Genomic DNA, 20,309 nt, shown 5'->3' with positions numbered 1-20,309 from the left:
GCGGAGACACGCGCCACGCCCCCGTTTCACATCTATTCCCTTCTATGATCTGAGGCTATAGGTCTTTCGTATACTCATTATAGTTTACAACAAATAAATACATTGACAGCAATGTATACCATTTCAATTTCTGTACACAATGTTTACCAATAAAATAATGTTTTATCTTCAATAGGAACCTCAATGACGAGATTTATTTGTAATTTTATGGGATCTGTAAAAATTTAAAACACAAGCCATTCCGTATCCCGCCATCAATCTTGCTTCCCCGTAATCGTCTTCGTCATCACTCAGATACGAAATCAAGAACATGTATTACTGGCGGGTTCATTTAACCCTACTTCCATAGTCATCCGAATAACAGAAATCTGAAAGGGCTGTGTCATTGCATTGGCGCACAATGATTGATTATCGTGTGACGTCATGGACGCCATAGAGTTGCGTTCCAGACGCCGCGGTTATAACCAAACTATATTATATTAAGGCGATATTTTTTTAAACTGATAATGATTATGGTACCTAATTCATAAGTCAGTAGGTAATGAGTAATTTGTAAAGGCAGTTAAGAAATTTACTTATTATCACTGGATACACTGAAGAAACATCAATATGTTTAAAAAATCAATTTAAAAAATCGCGTACCGATATATCTGGTTCTCTGATTCTTGCTAGTTTTGTAGTTAAAAACGCATTTCTATGTCGTCTCCTCTCTCTCTTGCGGTATTCAAAAATATTTGGTTCGGTGTCAATGATTCGTAAACGTGAAAAAATAATTCCAAAATTACCATTTTCCATCATCCAAAGAGGTGGAAATATCGAAATCTGAACCAAATTAAAATCTTGCAAGTTTTGTAGTTTGAGTCGCTACGCAGACACTTTGTTACCGACAAGGATGTCAAGTTAAAGCAAATGGACACAAAAAATCTCCTTATGCGCAGTGTCTGATTTCATATTAATTCAATTAAAATAATCACTGGTGGCTTGCATACCACACAAGATACAAGAGTCTCTACATTTACGAAGCTTTTGAACGCATCTCTATGCCGTAGATAACGTATGCGGTTTTCAAAAAGCAATATTTGGTTTGGTGTCCGCACTCGGCGCTCGATTGTTCGCGTCATTCAATATTGCAGAACAATGTGCTGTTTGTGCAGCTTCGGTTATTTACTAGCGTTAATATTAGCCCCATTCGGAAGAGGTTTTGTTCATATCGACGAAAAACAATGACGCGTATTGCGATGCAAATTGCGCTTTCATGGTTTATAACTCAACTACCGGCCGCCCGCGACTTCGTACACGTAGATCCCGTTTTACCCCCTTAGGGGTGGAGTTTCGTAAAATCCTTTCGTCATAACATCTACCTGCATGGCAAATTTCAGCCCGATCCGTCCAGTGGTTTGGGCTATGCGTTGATAGATCAGTATGTCAATCAGTCAGTCAGTCACCTTTGAGTTATAAATATTTAGAGTGCATGATCACGATTTTTATTTTTTGATTCATTTATGTGTTGTATATTTGGACAAGGCCTCCCCCAAGGATTTCCCCAACGACGGTTCCTGTGCCGCCCGCATCCACGAACCTCCCGCGACCTTCACCAGATCCTCGGTCCACCTAGTAAGGGGCCTCCCTTATTTATGCTTGACTGCCTTATCATAAATATGAGCTAAAGTAAATATAAAATTCAAAGGTTAGTAGTTCACGCGCTGTGCTGGTATGCCAGAGGCTACGGGCTCAAACTTCGCACAATAAAATAAATATTTTTCTGTATATTAAGTAAGTTTGTTTATTTTTGGTCTGCGGCACCCATAGTACAACTTCTGCTTAGTTTGGGGTTAGATGGAGCTATGTAAAAGTTATTTATTTTATTTATTACATTTAAATCACAGGCGGCATCAATACAAATATTCAGTTACGGTAAAGCAGTGCGTGAAGTTATAAGCGTGCTCAAGCAAACATTTCACTTTCACTCGTCAGTGCACTCGCTCGTTAGAGCTTCATAGGGTGACGACTTGACATGTAGCGTAAAGATATTTTCCTTAAGCCGTTTTAAAACAAAAGTAAGTCTGAAAGAGTAAAAATACCTGTATATTTATTCTCACTAAGTTTCATATTATTTATAACTAGCGACCCGCTCCGGCTTCGGACGGGTGCTAAGTATGTAATATAACCCTAACATATAAACCTTCTTCTTGAATCACATGTGTTTTGTGTACGCCAATATTATTATTATGTTTATGTATCTAGGTGTATGTCTATTATATTAATAATTATGTATTCTTATGTTATTTATTTTATCTAATGCTATGTAAGTATATTAATTAAACGTCATATTTATTGCACCGCCTTAGTCTCTCTACTCGACCCGTGGTTGACTGGCAGATAATGCCACCTGGCATTAAGTCCGCCACTGTACAGTTGTATGTGCAAAAGTGTAAATAAATAAATAAATCACTATCTATTAAAAAAAACCCCATCAAAATCCGTTGCGTAATTTTAAAGATCTAATCATATTATACATATAGGGACAAATAGCGGAAAGAGACTTTGTGTGATTATAGTGCCTGATATCAATTATCCTGCCTAAAAATACCACACCAAAAATAGTGGATTTTTAGTGTTTAGTTACTAAAATATTGTTCGTACAAAGTCTAGCTACAAAGAGGATGATACTTTAATATCCGTACACAATATTGAAGATGAAGATTAAATATTATCTTAGAAGACGTTGATAAAACGGATATTCTTGGCAACATTTAATATCAAATTGTTTATGGAGCTATAATTAATGCTTCAAGAAATTAATAGGTAACAACAGACACGTTAATGGTTTAATTAAATCATGTACAGAGTTTGGTTAATTAACGGAAAATCTTCAGTCGTGAAATAAACCAAAAGAGGCTGTCGTATGACATAATTGGCTTTTCTGGCGTTAAAGGAGTATCACTTGGATTAAAATTGGTTTCATGTGAGAGGTTTGTGCTCTTTATACAGTAATTTGAACCTACGAATTTACAAAATATTTACTTACTAATTTCGTGAATGTGTCTGTTTTCTTGTGTCGTGTCTATCATATAGCAGCTAAATAGATCTTATATCATTAAGTATCACAACTTTTTATGTTCCTCTTATTGTTTTAGTTAATAATTGTTAGTTTTAAGTCCTACTACCTAAAATTGACAGATTGAGCCTACATCTTAGCCGCCAAAGAAATACGAGTTGCAACGAATATTTCAATATTAATAATTATAAGAGTACCTACTTGAAATAAAAAATATTTTCTTATTTTATTTCGATTCCAAACTCTCTATAATACCTCCTTCCAGTCCAGCAAACTTTCCCTCGATAAAGCCTATATTTGTCAAACTTTGAATAATAATCTCATATCGTTAGAATCTAAATTCTAGACTCAGTGATTCGACAAACTTAGTAGTTAAAGTTAAACTGTTGCTAACAAGAGTCGAGATCGGTGACCGTGAATGTGAGACAGTTTGCGCTGCGCTTGTTAAAACTTGTGCGACGGTGTTCGCGCACCCTATTGTACTGTTGACCGTGAATTAGTTAGGAGTATCATTTAGTTGAGTTTGACATTATAGCCGTGTGGTGACGGCAGAGTAGAATACATTTGTCACCAACCCCTACTCTTCCCGCGGGCGTCATAAGAGGCGACTTAGGGACTACACATCAAACAGAGAACGGGCAGCAGTGCTCTCTGAAAAACATCAATTTTTCAACTGCGATCTCCAATCTGCCGCGCCTGCCAAGCGTGGGGATTATGGCAGAACCCTCCATTATAGTGGAGTAGGCTCATAGTCCAGCAGTGGACTGTAAAGGGCTGTTGATGATGATGATGATGACTTTGTCATTATAAATTCTAGGAATAAAACAGAATAAATCCTTGGGGAGGGCCCTTCCATCAGTGAACGAAAATAAACTTAACCACCTCTTTGATCTATTTACACTATTAAAGATCACTTTCAGACTAGAGGCCCCGAATTCGATACCTAATGGGGGTCTTCTTACAATTGTCTACTCGGTTTGGTTGATGGTAGGGCTTGTGCTAAGTTTTCCTGGCTATTAGCTACCACTATTTTATCACTTCAAACCGACTAATCATTTTTTTCCAATTGGTTGTCCTGTGGTTGAAATAATGATGATGGTGATTTCAAAAACTTTGAATTTGCTTATAATTCTACTATTCATTTTGAAAAGGGCTTTAAGTGAAGCTTAGATTTATATGTGTAAGAAACAGCCTCCTAAAACGCTAGGTAGGTACCTAACGAATGGAAAAGAAAGAGAGAAATTGTGATTGGACACATCCGAGTATATTCGATTCGATTTTGCTGAATGTGAAATTAAAATCTGTACCATATATAGCAATGTTAGGCAGAAATGAGAAATTTCCTGAAAGCAATCTTACGAAATATACAAGACGCTACTTTTGAAGACTAATAATATGCTCAAATCTAAAATCTTATGAAACTACATAACATTTGAAGCTACATAGCCTGTTGTGCTATTACATACATTGACCGCTGTCACGTCTTTGCCAAAAGGGACTCCTTTTGACTATAATATCCTACCAATTTTAAACAATGTTGAAATAACCCTCCTTCTAGCGCAGTCGGGTAAAAATGTTTGAAGTCTTGACTGTATTTTACGCAATAATATACTAAAAATACAGAATTTTCATATCTACTGCATACATTAATTCTATGCATAAGTTAAATTATATTGTAACTGTATGTTTCCCAAAAATAAATAAAGTTAATAAGACACTTTTTTTTTTTACTTCAAACCAGCCTATGGTGTTCGCACATACGCTACCGATACTAAAACCGAGCCATTTTATTGGAGCCCATTCGAATGGCGTAATCGATTTGCGAGTCGTCGAAATTATGGCTGGGACGTGTGTGTGCATAATATTAGACAGAAGTGTCAGTGTGGACAGACGGCACATCGAGCAGGATAAAATAGCATCTTAAAGTGACTGATATAGGTGTGATTTTGCAATAGAAAATTATAGTCTGATATGCTGTCGACTGTATTTACCTTTATAATTAGCATTAAAACTATTTGAATGCGTGTAAATGAGACGGATCTCTGAGTGACTCTATAAATGGAAAATGGACAGTCATTTTACTTTTCTGAGCTGTCAAAAAGATCAATCCGTGACGTCACTTGTTTGCCAACTCAACTGACTTGGTATTTATATTGACTTCAAAGTGTTCAAAGTAATCAATATAATGGAAAATTTATAGAACTTTTGGCTGAAAACGGTTTGTTGATGGTATCTACTGCCCAAAGAGTGCTTTTTTGTTGTTGTTGTTGTGTTGTTTTATTTTCTTGCAGTTGCGGAAAATCCTTTTATGCTTTTCCGGGGCTGTATTTAATTGTAATGCAAGTTGCATTACATTGTTTTTTGGGTAAATTCTATACATAATGTATCAAAACAAAAGCTGTCTTTTTCGTTAAAGGCATAACGGCCTTTTAAAGGACATAGCTTTTATAAAATATTTAGCAAATAAAAATAACAAAATAATTTTTAAATTTTAGTTTTTAAGTCATTTTAAGATTCAGTAAAATAATAATATTTTATGTAATAACTTCATATTAATTTATTGTTATTGGACAAAATGAAATTATAATTCCAACCATAATAAATACATTTTCTTAGTCATAATAGTCAAATAAATTTAAAAAATTAAGCCCCCCCATTCCAAGAGAAGGGGGGTGGGCCCACATGTGGGGGCATTTTTGTCGTGTAAAATTGACATCACAACATCACCTTATATTATCCCAAACACACTGTATAGTTAGTTAGTATTATTTTGTATGCTTAAGTAGAGAATGAGCGGGTTCATCCTAAAATTTGAAATCAGAAACCGGCTGTATGACAATATGTAGGTATGTTGTGTACTAACCGCGCACTCAATGCTCCATTTTCTATTGAAGTGTACATGAATATTTAATACCTTGCCCATTTGCAAACGCTGTACACAAGTACACAAAGTGTGTGAGAGAACAGCTTTATAAACCGAACATATTGTAGTGCAAATGTGCTGGAAATAGGAATACCAAATGATAAAACTATTTAGCGATAAACTAAACTAAACTCATAAATTATTATCAAGAATACATTAAATAATAGACTTAGACAATCTCGCCACTCCACAAAAATGGCAATTTCGCAGAAAAAATCTGTCTGAGTCAAAGTCTACTAGTAACTTTACTAAAAGTAGGCTACGGTAAAATTTCAGACAAAAAAGGTGAACTGATTGCTTGTGAGTGATCCAAGAACACCTGCCACTTTATATAAAAAAAATCGTGTTATGAACTGTGTTTGACTTTTTTGTCATTTTTAAATTGTGGCTCATTTAAAGCTGAGTTGCACCACCTAACATTGACCGTAACTATAATGATAACCGGTGTATTTTGTATGGAGTTTTGACACATTTTTAACGTTTTTTAAAGTAAAAGTAAGATGGCGCAACCCAGCCTAAAAGTCGTACAAAAACGGCAGAATCAAATGATTTGCGCATCAAGCCACACGTTGATTAAACTTGCAAACTTAATGAACAACGAACCACAAACGGATTTGTTTGTATATTCGCAATAAAGTGGAATTGGCTTTGTCATACGTTTTCGAATTGTTTTTCCTGCTTCCATCGAAGAGCAATGAGTATTGTGTAGGTTTGTTGAGTGTTTACTTAGTTTTTTGGAGTTATGAGTATTCTGAGAAGGCAATTTCCGTAAAATATCAATGGATACTGAAGGATATCTTACACGTGGTTGGTTATTTTGATATTAAAGTGGAAAGAAGAAAAGAAAGAAATATTTTTTATTAGGCCAAAATCCTTAGAAAGAGTTGCACCATTTATTTGCAGATTGACTCGCTGGACTCATTTTCCTGTGTTACTGGCTAAAAGCAGTTATTACTGAAATAAATATAAATTAAGCTATTTAATTAAACACGCAGCCGTTTGATTAACAAAATGTGCTTCCATACTGGAAATACTGTTAACTGTATGAATGCACACGGTCGTTGAATTAAATATCATCTAGGGGAAAGCAATAGCAGACGTATAATTATTAAAGTGACTGACATAGCCCGCAGAATCGCTAAAATCAAGTGGCAGTGGGCGGGGCACATAGCTCGAAGAGCTGATGGCCGCTGGGGCAGAAAAGTTCTTGAGTGGCGACCACGAGCTGGAAGACGTAGCGTGGGCAGGCCTCCCACTAGGTGGACCGACGATCTGGTGAAGGTCGCGGGAAGTACCTGGATGCAAGCGGCGCAGGACCGGTCTTTGTGGAAATCCTTGGGGGAGGCCTTTGTCCAGCAGTGGACGTCTTTCGGCTGAAACGACGACGACGAACGACGAATTATTAATCATGAGCAATCAAGTCACTTATTTGTTATGAATAATAATGATAATGGATGAATTAACTTTATGATACTCCTGAATATTCAATTCACTTTCAAAATATTCATGACTGTATAAAGTCTTAATCTCATTTAAAGCTGGGTTGCACCATCTTACTTTAACTTTAAACGTCAAAAATCTGTCAAACTCCATACAAAAAACACCGGTTATCGTCAAAGTTACGGTTAAAGTTAGGTGGTACAACTGAGTCTTATTGTGTTTGATATTATTGAAGAAGTTACTCGTAGTTATAGGAGTATGGACAGACTTTTATGGAGACTAGATATAAGAATGTATACATAGCAGTAACGTATAAAGACATGCCTTGAGAATCTTTTATCCCAACTAATATTATAAATGCGAAAGTAACTCTGTCTGTCTGTCTGTCTGTCTGTCTGTCTGTCTGTCTGTTACGCTTTCCCGCTTAAACCTCGCAACCGATTTTGATGAAATTTGGCATAGAGATAGTTTGAGTCCCGGGAAAGAACATAGGATAGTTTTTATCCCGGTTTTTGAAACAGGGACGCGCGCGATAAAGTTTTTCTGTGACAGACAAAATTCCACGCGGGCGAAGCCGCGGGCGGAAAGCTATTATACATAATTCTATTTTTTATTCTATCTTTACGATCATTTTAAGTACCAAAGTTAGCACTAACCTTGGTACTTTAATGTCAAAAGTGGTAATCACAAAATAGTCTTAGCTTCATAATAACCGATTTCAAAAGTTTTCCCCATCATCATTATCTAAATCACCTTAATCTAAATTTCAGTAATGTTACAGTGCGTTTCGTATAAAAGTAACCCACATTTTCAAGGTATTTCATAATGATCCGTACAGCTGAGTACAGTGTACTTACAACTGAGTTATACGACCCATATTTTCTTAACTGAACCAACAAAGTCATTCGTGGTCGTTCTTATCCTTTCCTGAGAGATAGTTTTTCTTAAGAGCGAAAACTTTTCGATGAAAACTGCTAGTAATCCAGCGGAACAACTTTTCAGGGCTCCTAGACTCTTTAATTTTGATTAAAAGAACTTTTCTAGCATTAGTATTTTACTTTAAAGCTTTTCTTGAAACCACCAACTTTGGAAATATACGAAAGAACGAATCTTAATTTGGAAAGAACGAATCTAAATACTGTTTAGTTTGGGTCTCACTGGCAAATATTTAAATAGGTTAGTATCTAGTGCATAGCTTACATTGTTATTTGGTTAAGCAAGTTGTTTATTTAATATTTAGTTTGAGAAGCAACTCTATTCGCTAAGAAATTTAAATAATAATATTATCATTTCTAAAATAGTGATGATGATAACATTGCATAATAAATTCTAGAACTACCCATCAAATAGCTAAGGACTCTAAATTTAGAGTCTTCATCAACCGCTGCCTTCGCCGAATTCTCGCCATATACTGGCCCGAGAAAATCTCCAACGTCGAGCTATTGGAACGCTGCCACGAAATTCTGATCGACCAGCAGATCAAGCGCCGCAAGTGGAACTGGATTGGCCACACTCTCCGAAGGGACCCCGATCACATCCCGATTGGAATCCCCAAGGAAAACGCAAACGTTGTTGCCCCAGGCAAACTTGGCGGCGCACTGTAGCGGACGAGGCGAAGAAGATCGGCAAGACCTGGAGCGAGATCAAGCGAGAAGCTCAAGACCGAACGAGATGGAGGACTGTTGTGGACGCCCTCTGCCCTATCTAGGGGACATAGGACCATAAGTTAAGTAAGTCAAGTCTAAATTTAGAGCTGCTTTCAGCTCACAAAGCGATCTCTTGGGTGCTTCTTACATCTTGGAGTAATATAGTTCTCTCCAGCTGCAAACTCGTTTATTGCTCTCGCAATAAAGTCGCTGTCCACTCGAATATAAGTGGCGGACTAAATTCAGAATAACCTGCCCACGATAGTTAAACGTTTATATAAATGTAGTTCTAGGGACTCTGCTCATTTTGTATTTGAGAAACCTCCTAAGAATAAAAATATATCCTTTGTCAGAAATACAAAAGTACAGACGACAGTAAATTAGACTTCACATTTTTGTTGGAAAATTAACCCTATTACAAGTGCTTATGAGGTACAGTGTTTAGTTTGATGTGCCGTCTTCTGTACAATGCAATGAAAGGCAATAAAATATTTGTGAGTTCATAATAACTGTGAAAGAGGGATATAGGGATGGATATAGAACTGATTGTCAATTAAAATTCCATATACCTACTACACTGTCGTTGCGGCACCAGTACCTACTGTGAAATACATTTTTTAAACTAACGGAATAATGCAAATTACTGTGAAGTTTGTCCAAATATTTGAGTGAGATATCGAAGAAAAGAAATGTAGAGCACGGAAACCTCAGTGGGAAAGATCAACTCGAATGTGGTGCATATTTTTAACTTTATTTTAACGGAATAAAGACTGCTTTTGACTCTATAATAATCGTGTTTACATTCCTAATTAATATTTGTTCTGTACGATGTTATGTTGACAAAATAAACAATGAAATGCGAATCGTTTGTCGTCAAACAAATTAAGAATTAAAATTGGTATAGAAATGTGGATATGAGGCACGCAATCTCCTCTACAAGTTGTTTTTACTGAGTCAGAAAATATTATAATGAAAGGAAAATAAACACTCCAAAAAGAAACACTGTTTCGTCAAAATTTAATGATCAGCATGTTTCTATTTATGCATTTTTTGCTGATCAATTGTTTTACTCGTCAAATGAGTATAAATTTCCTCTACGGGACACTTCACCCCCTGATCATTTTACTTTAGGAGTAGGAAGTTATATTTTAACTAATTTAAATAGGTACTCATTTAATAAAAAAAAAGCTTTAACACCGCTAACAATATGTTAGTAGCTTAGGAAGTTAGTTATTATATTCTCTTATTAATAACCATACGATGTTCTGTCAAAGGATTTAACTTACTTAATCTAGCCTCGTAAGACCGAAGAGTAAATTGTGTCGACTTCTAAGTATCGCCAAATGTGCTTTCAGAAGAACGAATAATTTGAAGTAGTAAACGCCGAGCACTTCGAGTAAAAAAATTTCTATGTTAGAGATTTTCTTTTACATTCATATTTTCAGGGGCCCTATATAATAGTGCATAGAGCTTATTTTAGGTGAAAAATAATAAAAAAATGTTTTCTCTTAAAAGAACATTCGGTATTACAGACTTTAAAAAGGAAAAGTAAATAAATTGTATTTTATACTTTAAAGTAAAACATAAATGAAACCTTCTTAATAAATTAATACTACATAAAGATACAATAACGATATTAATAAATGTAACTGAAAAGGAACAACGGTTTTAATTTTATTTAATGTTTCATAATTAGTACTTTTATAAGTACTATCGGTTTTATAACATACACTAATGATAGGTTAAAATGTACAAGAAGTAAAATAAATATTCATGTTAATTATAATATTCACTAAACTAAAAATCAGAACGTTCTCATGGTAAATTTTCTCAATCATATCATAATTTTAAAAGTCCAATACTCAATCCCATCTCAATAGAAAAAATATACAAAAATAAAACTTTCACCATCAAGACCGAATGTTCCTTGCAAAGAACTTTTATTTTCAAACAAAAAAAAATCTTACAAAACTACAAAAATAATTTTTTTGCTTGTTTAGCAGTATTTTAACTTAAATTATACTGGTCAGTTTTGCAATTAAACTACGTTTATATGAAGAAAAAAAATTAATCGCACATCATGTCTTCTCGGACGAACCACCTTGCCAAAGAAAAATGATAATTTGACAGTGACATTTTGTTTTTTTTTATATTAATAAGTTCGGATACCTGATTTTGAATACTTTAAGCCATAGACTATCACTCTTTTTTTTCGATAGGCGCGAATTTTTGAACTTAAATTTATTGCTAAAGTTTTAGTTAGTCAAAGTCAAAATTTCTTTATTTGTTTAGACTAATAAATAGTTCTTACAAATCGTCATATGCTCTTAAGGAGCCTCTACATGTCTCATAATCTTTTTACCCTACCAGCTAGTTCCTCTGAAGGCACATCCGGCGATACTTCGAAATCACCTCCGAAAATGTCTCGGCGTTACTGACTACAAAGTTTCAGTTCCTTCTGAGGCACATCCGGGCTTACGAGGCTAGGCCGGGTACGTCTCTCGCAACTTAATAGAATAAACCCAGGTTGGCTGTAGGGCTGATAGCAATTTAATTTTAGTGTTTTTAGGGTTCCGTACCTCAAAAGGAAAAAACGGAACCCTTATAGGATCACTTTGTTGTCCGTCTGTCCGTCCGTCTGTCAAGACCCTTTATCTCAAAAACGCGTGAACGTATCAAGCTGAAATTCACATGAAATACTCAGGTCTATTGTCCCTTTAAGCTGTGAAAATATCAAACTTCTAAGCCAAGCCAATCAAAAGATACAGCCTATTATGTCGATATTTTCAACAAATTTTCGACACTCGCAAAGGAATCAAAACCTACAGGATACTTCCCGTAAACTCAGAATCTTGAAATTTGGCATAAAGCATTGTCATATAATGCAAATATAGGAAAAATTGCGAAAATTACATTTTTTTAGTTATATAGTATAATAAAAATATTTTAATAAAATGAAACTTACTACCTTATTTCTCACGAACGAATAAAGGTATCAAATTGAAATTTATACCAAATACCTAGATCTATTGTCCCTTTAAGAAGTAAAAAAATCAAACTTCTAAGTTAACGCGATCAAAAGATACAGCAGTTTATACCGACACCTTAGACGAATTTCCGTCACACGCTAGGGAATCAAAACCTACAAGGTACTTCCTGTGAACTCAGAATCTTGAAATTCGGCACGAAGCAACGTTATATAGTACAGATAAAGGAAAAATTGCGAAAATGATAAATTTGAAGTTATATAAAATTTAAAATATTATTTTTGCTTACATGACATAAAATATTTTTTTAATAATTATAAACTTACTACCTACCCTTTTTCACATGAACGCGTAGAGATATTAAATTTGAAATTCATATCAAACACTTCTTAAATCTAATTTCCTCTAAACTGTGAGAAATTCTAAATCAACGCAAAAATTCAAAACGCTGAGCTACCTGTAATGCAAATATAGGAAAAATAAATAAATAAAAAATAATCATACCGCATATTTTGAAATTCGCCACTACTCGCAATGGAATCAAGTAAGTAATTTGATTTAATACGTCATAAATTGTAAACCGCTACGTTTGTACGGCGGAACCCTCGGTGTGCGAGCCCGACTCGCACTTGGCCGGTTTTTTTATAAGTTCGTAGCTCGTAGAGACGATGGCCGTTGGGGCAGAAAAGTTCTCGAGTTGCGACCACGGGCTGGAGGACGTAGCGTGGGCAGGCCTCCCACTAGGTGGATCGACGATCTGGTAAAGGTCGCGGGAAGAGTCTGGATGCGGACACCGCAGGAACGTTCATTGTGGAAAACCTTGGGGGAGGCCTTTGTCCAGCTGTGGACGTCATTTGGCTGAAAAATGTTCATTTGCTATTAATGATGCAAAAGGTAGCCTTTGTATGACACCCAGTTCCAATCTCTATACTAATAAACACAATACCACTATTTTACGTCGCGCAGTCGGGTAAAAATTAAGTCAAATGTTATTAACCAATCAAGGTTTTGCGTTATTTTACTTTAGGTTAATATCGACAACCCTATCTACACGAGATATGACTTCCACACGACAAGGAGAGTGATTCGTCAAACTTTATAATATGCTAGATCTTATAAGGATTAGAGCCAGCCATAATAAACTCGCAAACTCGCTGTCTGCTTTGTGGCAACAATCCCAAGGGCGCTGTCAGAGGTCTCACAATAAAGTTGAGGGTCGAGGTGAGATTATACTTAATAAACTACATGAGATATCTTTTTATTTATAAATATCTTATCACATCTTTTCTACTTCGTCTGTATCGTATATTATTATTTTCTACTACGTCTGTATTTACACTTAAAATTTATACGCGCACTATTATTGCTATTTATGTATGTATATTTTATGCAATATAGGTTAGTGTCCGTGACTCTCACTCGGCATGGAGCACACTGAAAACCAGCGTCGTGGCTTCCCTCACCGGGGGCCACGGCATATGCTGAGTGGGGTCCCATTGCGATGGGCATCGCTGTGCGACAGGGTGGCACTGCTTAGTTTACTAAACTTGCTCATTCATTGTATGTTTTATGTCACCTCTGTCTTATTTGCTTTTTTTTATTTCACCTCTTTTGTCTTTTGTGATGTCCATGGCAATAAATGTTTCTTTCTTTCTTTCTTTCTTTCTTTCTTTCTTTCTTTCTTTCTTTCTAGATACTCAGACAAATGAAATTAAACAACAAAACAACTTGCACTAATTTCTAAGCACTATTATAACTTAATGAATTCCTACTCATATGATAAATTATACTGTTTTCTCTCTCTCTTAATTTTCGTGCAATTGGGCACATAATGGTTTAAAGTTTAAACAATAAATAATTATTGAGGATGAGATGTTGTAGAAATAGTGTATTAATCTAATGAAACTAAGATGTTTATTTATGATACAAGACAAAATGAAATCAAATTTTTAAAGAAATTTGGGAAGTCAGAGCTAAGGGCGCTTTCTATTTAGACTTTCGTGTCGAACGTTTGTCGTGGGTTTGCAGGACCGCACACGGTAAATTGTCGGCATAAAATTAACAATTACTTACCAATAGTCAGTGAGCGCCGTGCGGTCTTGCAAACGCACGACCAACGCACGATATACGTCCGAAACAAAACGTCTAAATTGAAAGCGCCCTAAAACATAAACGACTGACAATAAATAAAGAACTGTCTAGAATTGGCAATATTATTTTAAAAAAACGCTGGCTCTTAAATGATAATTTGGAAGTGTAATAAAACGATGTCAAAACAATCACTATTTATAAAAGTATGACTGAATAAAACCTTTTATTAAAACATGATAGGTATCGAGTGGCCCAGGGTGAGATATGCTTATTTGATACACTTAATTCGAGCATTTTTCAAAAGAATTCAATATAGCCGCGCGACAGATGGTAGTGGTCTAAGTTATGGACTGAAAGATATTAATATAAAACAAACAAAAAATAAAAAGTCAAGTAGAAAGAAAAAATAATTGTGATAAATTAAAAAAAAATCCGTCTTAACTAATATTCCATAATCATAAGTGATGAAATTCATGATAAGACAGTGTTTTTTGGGACATACACCATTTTCAACCGACTTCAAAAAAGGAGGAGGTTCTCAATTCGACCCGTATGTTTTTTTTTTTTTTTTTTTTCTATGTTTGTTACGCGATAACTCCGCCAATTATGAACCGATTTGAACAAATCTTTTTTCGGCGTATAGGTAATACCTCAAGGGTGGTCCCATTTAAATTTAATAATAGAAAAAACAACCCCCAAGGGTGGAAAATTTGGGATGAACTTTTTTATACGCAATATCTCCGCCGATTATAAATCAATTTGACTGATTATTTTTTTGTTGAATAGGTATTATCAAAAGGGTGGTTTCATGCGAATTTGAAGAAAATATTTCACCCCCAAGGGTGGAAAATTGGGGATGAACTTTTTTATACGCAATATTTTTAATTTTTAGTTTTTTTTTGTGTTCACGCATTTGAAGTCGGTTTTATTTTTTTTAAAAGTTATTATCTACACGTGTATTGAATACTAAGTTACACACTTGTTGAACACTGTTTTAAAATGTCATTTCCATACTAAACGTCACTTTAAAACACTGGTCAACAACCGTGTAATTTTTTTTAGTAAGGGGGTAAGAATGAGATAATTTCAAATATATGAATAAACTATTGTTATTGAACAATAATCATCATTGTCACGTCACTTGATACTCCTCACGCTGGCTACCTTGTTTGTCACCTGTCATCCGCTTTGCAATGGAGGGAAGTCGAACCTTAATTTCGAACTCCTCCTATGTTCTTCTGATTAATTTCGTTGCGGGTCCAATGACAGTTTAACTTTCCCCCGGGACAAACTTGACCTTCATTGGTTGGGTTTTTGTGGCGGTCAAGCTGTAGATCCTGGCTACACAGGAGTTGCAGTGGTGGGAACGAGAGGTGGGAATAGTCCCGTGTTCTCACGCTGGCTAGTTGGGTTGGGGAGGTCTGATAGTCATTAGTCATCTATCCTACCACAAAGTAACAAATATTTGTACCTAATACTGAAGAAATAAGCGAATATTGGCATTATCCGCGTAAGTTTATACCCTACACCGTTCATATAACGCCCCGCAGAAGCTGCGGCGCTCCGTACGAAAATAATTTTATGTGTAATAAAAATCCTTTTACTCGCCCGCGTAAAATCTTACGTACCTACAATCCAAGTTGGCGGACAATTACTGGAGGCATTTTTGTGAATTTTATCATCACTGCTCATTTGGCATTCGTAACTAAGGTTTTATGACCTCCGGAGGGTCGGAATCGTTATTCGGTAGCAGTAGTCGCGAACAGGCGTTTTCGACATTAAATAACGCCTAGATTATATTGACGGTCATCATCATCTTCATTTCAGCCATAGGACGTCCACTGCTGAACATAGGCCTTTTTTTATTGTTCACAAAAGGATACACATCAATACATAAAGATACACTTGCCAAAATGCATTACAGTTTGTCGGCAATACCTAGTTCCCGTCCTTAGTTTTCGGGCTCCCCCAATGACTTCCACATCGCACGGTTGGTAGCGGCCTGCATTCAACGCTTTCCTATTCAGCGCGTTCGGGAAACTACGCAACATCTTTTCGTCCAAAATACCTAAGTGCCTGAAGACGAAAGTCTACAACCAATGTGTGTTACCTGTGACGACTTATGGCTCGGAAACGTGGCCTCTCACTATAGCCCTTATACAGAAGCTCAAAGTTGCACAGCGTGCTATGGAGAGGGCTATGCTCGGTGTTGCTACGAAAATCTCGTAGACCTTGAAGTTGGTGAAGTTGAAAGTTATATGGAGGTCATGCTACGTCGTAGCTTCTACGATATACAAGCGTGCTACGAATTCGGCTGTACTACGAACCCGTATTTGCTACGGATGTTTGTAGAAATGTAGTACATCGTGTGAACTGCAACATACGGGTTGTGTAGATTCCTCTATTTTTTGGGTAAATATTGGAATAAACAAAGTAAACATTTGTACCTATTTCTTCCGATGTTTTCACTTTGTTGTGATATCTATGTTTTTAGTTTTGCCAAATATAATGTAAACAATATTTTAGCAGTGGAAAAAACGTAATAGTTGATCCTGATTATTGTTTTCACTAAACAAACATTCTTACAAACAAGGAAAACATCCAAGTCAAGCGATGACTTTCTTCCGTCCCCCGTTTTGTGCGCAATAAAAGCCTATTGTATTATTTCATATTGGACGATATTATTTTACGTTACAGATAAAATAATGATAAACGTCAAAATCTGACATCTTTTCCAGGTCAATGCACAGGGTCAATTTCGAGTGAGTTTCCTTTACAAAAGGGAGGATTTGAAAATTATAAATAACTTGAAAAAATCGAACTGCCTAAGGCGGGAATTGAACCCACGACCTTCCGCTTGCCGGGCGACTGCTCTTCCAACTGAGCTACTTAGACACTGGATGAACCCGTCGAAATTTTCAAGTGTAATACGCTGTTGAGATGCGACTCTAAACGCTAAAAATTTAATAACTATGAAAAGGGAGGATATTGCATAAATAGGAATCAATTTCTCGTTTTAAATAAGATTAGTTTTGTTCAATTGTAAATGTTTCGTGCAATTCTAAATATAGCCTTTGTTGTATTCAGCGATTCTTTTGTCGAGATGTTGTTGATTGAAAAGGAAAAGGTCAGGCTGGTTTTCAAGCTTAGGCAGTAGTTTGGTATTATGATTCATTACCCTACTGCTATGCTAAATCCGTCGAGGATTTAAACTATATTCGGTTTGAATCAGTGCTGCAAAATACATCTGAACCTTATGGCTGCAATCGGAGGTCGCGATCAACTTACCTGGAAACAGAAATCTTAAATTTTATAGCTGAGTTATCCCACTTTTTACGGCTTCGTTTGAAGTACGACAAAAATACGAAGTTTACGTCGCAAACAAGAAGTTCGGAGAGAGTTTTGAATCTTTTAGACACAGGCTTAAAGGTCAATCTAAAGTTAGGATCTTTGGATTTTATTATTTAAGTTTGAATTTTGAGGGAAAATCATGCAACGTTAAATATTTTGTGCCAATATTTTGAGACTTATCAAAATAACAGATTTAAAAGACGGAGACCTAGCACTATCGTCAGGCGTGGATTATGGATATAAATGATTCAAAAAACGAACCGTAATCAACAAAAAATACTGTTTCACTGAACACTGAATGTGTTTAACCGTCTTTAAAATTAACAGAGATAGCAATACGACAGTTTCTAGGACGTCTTCTTACTTCATTGGTTCGACATAAAGTGGTCGCTTCCACTTTGTGTTTCGACTCGTAGACTGTCAAGCGCGATAACGTGCCACCATCTTGTTGAAGATCGATTTTGACTTCCGTTTCAGACACCATATTTTAACTTTAAGTATCAAAATACCAAACGGGACTATTCCCACCTCTCGTTCCCACCGCTGCAAATCCTGTGTAGCTAGGATTGCTAGGATGTACAACTTGACCACCAGTGAAGGTCAAGTTTGTCCCGGGGGAAAGTTAAACTGTCATTGGACCCGCAACGAAATTAATCAGAAGAACATAGGAGGAGTTCGAAGTTAAGGTTCGACTTCCCGATACTTTATCAAAATACCAGTATTCTCAACAATTTCCTAAAATAAGTTGATATTTACTCACATACTTAATTCAGACTCCAAAATGAGCAAGACGGCTCAATAAGCTCCTGCCAATCAGTGGAAATAACGTTTTTATACGATTTTTGACAATCGGAAGCGGGTGCTACCGCGGCGAGGCGGTCTAATAAAATTATTTGTAAATGTCAAATCAAGCCTACGCACCGTGTGCCAACGCCATACTTTAAAGGATGAAGCACATTTATCAACCTGGTAAGGGATTGCAACCGTATTAACTCGAGGCGGTCAGTATTCTTTTTACGAGACTCCATACTGCAACGCACACTTATCCACACTGTGACGTAACCGCCTCGCTTCGCAATTGACAGCGCGCAAAAGGCGATGACAGCTCGCGAAAGGCGATACACGGTGTTGATCCCTTTCCGAGTTGATAAGTCTGCTATGAGCTTATGGCGACTGTACTGTGAGAAGTACTGTCAGCGTCAAATAGATCTTCACACCCAAAGTAGCCAAAAAGTTCGCAAAACGAGTTTGTTGCAATTGGAATAAGGTTGTGTTATCAACTTAATGGCCACTTTGGGTGTTACGAACTATTTGACGTTGACTGTACCTAGAGACTTAGCAGTAATAGGGTGTACTTAGTAGCAGAAATTTCACTTTAAAACGGATTCAAATAAATCCTTACCCTTCACAATGACAGTGCAGAAACACAACAGCTTCAGACCATAATTTATTTTCTCGCAATCTGAGATGATGATTTATAAAGCGAACGTCTCCTACAAGGATGTGGAGTGAATTGCAAACAACCGTCAAGTAGTGACGGAATTTTATTTTAGGGCTACATTCCAAAACAGGGTGGAATTTTGTAATGCCACCTGGAGGGAAAGTACCTACTCTTAATATTGTAGATAGAATTTTTTTCTCAAAGAAAACATTCCTTTATTTTTGAAAAGAAATAGAACTGCATTCAAAGATATCCAAAAATTTGCTTGCCACACCCGGGATTCGAACCAACTAAAATCTGTTAAAAATTACACCCTGTATTTTTATTGCATCAATCGTTAGGATTAAGTATAAGGATGAAATCTCTCTAACAAACTTGTTAAATCAAATGAAAGGAAAACCATGAAATCTTAAATTATTTTAATTATGTTACAGTAAATTGTCACATGAAGGGAATCAGGTATATTTTAAAGTAAAAATGCGAAATAATTTCAACAGACGTGTGTACTGATCGAATCCAACAGAGAGTAAAACAAAAGAAAGCCGTATGATTTTTCACTGTCACAATATCCAAATAGGTTTTATATCACTCGCGATCGCGAACATGCCCCCGCGCGTTGAAGGCTCGTCCTTCAACCGAAACGTCTTCTTCTGGGAGCAACGGAACAATCTTGCTGAAGCTACGCCGTACGACGCCGTTCGCAGTCCGTATGTCAGCGACGCGACATATACCATCACTGGCTCCAGGAAAGACTTTGACAATACGCCCAAGTTTCCATTTTAGAGGTGGAAGTATGGTAGAGAATTTTCGAAAAATTTTCGAAATTTATTAAATGCAGTTCTCTTTCTTTAAAAAAATAAAGGAATGTTTTCATTCAGTAAAATTTTCTATCTACAGTATTAAGAGTACTTTCTCTCCAGGTGGCATTACAAAATTCCACCCTGTATAAAAGGTTGTAGAAAAACGGTTCAAATCATAGAGTGCGTCAAACTAATGCGCTGAGTTCGAAACTCAGTGTCCCGTTAGAAATTCACACACAAAGTAATCATAATACGTATAAACGTATATCCTCATTATCCACTGCGGTATCAGTACTGAACGTTCGAATAATCTTTAGTACTACGCAAGCAATCTAAGCTGTTTACATTATGACGTCGCTGCTGTCTTCATTGCTGTCACAAGCAATGTGTTCTGTTTTTGGGCATATTGCTGCCGGTCCCGCCCCCATGTTACATTTCCCTTTAGTTTCTGTGATATGAGTATTTCTCAAAAAAAATGTACGTAACGAAACGGTAGTAACGAAATAGTAAGGCCATAAGGCTTGTTATACATTGGCGAAATATTGTGAATGCTCTAAATTTATTCAATTCGA

At 36.2% G+C, this 20,309-nt stretch overlaps 1 protein-coding gene across 1 annotated transcript in view; it reads left to right on the top strand.

The window, feature by feature from the left end:
- The window catches only part of LOC135077450 (drebrin-like protein), a 229,056-nt gene extending 218,558 nt beyond the window's left edge, over window positions 1–10,498 (top strand). Inside the window, exon 9 of the transcript XR_010258460.1 lies at window positions 10,487–10,498. The gene's annotated coding sequence lies outside the window, so the exon portion shown is untranslated. The remainder of the gene's footprint in view (window positions 1–10,486) is intronic.
- The last annotated feature ends 9,811 nt before the right edge of the window (window positions 10,499–20,309 follow it).

The sequence above is a fragment of the Ostrinia nubilalis genome, chromosome 13 (assembly GCF_963855985.1).
Source record: "Ostrinia nubilalis chromosome 13, ilOstNubi1.1, whole genome shotgun sequence".
NCBI classification, from domain to species: domain Eukaryota; kingdom Metazoa; phylum Arthropoda; class Insecta; order Lepidoptera; family Crambidae; genus Ostrinia; species Ostrinia nubilalis.
Note: the sequence above shows the minus strand (reverse complement) of the source record. Positions and strands in the feature narration are given on the sequence as shown.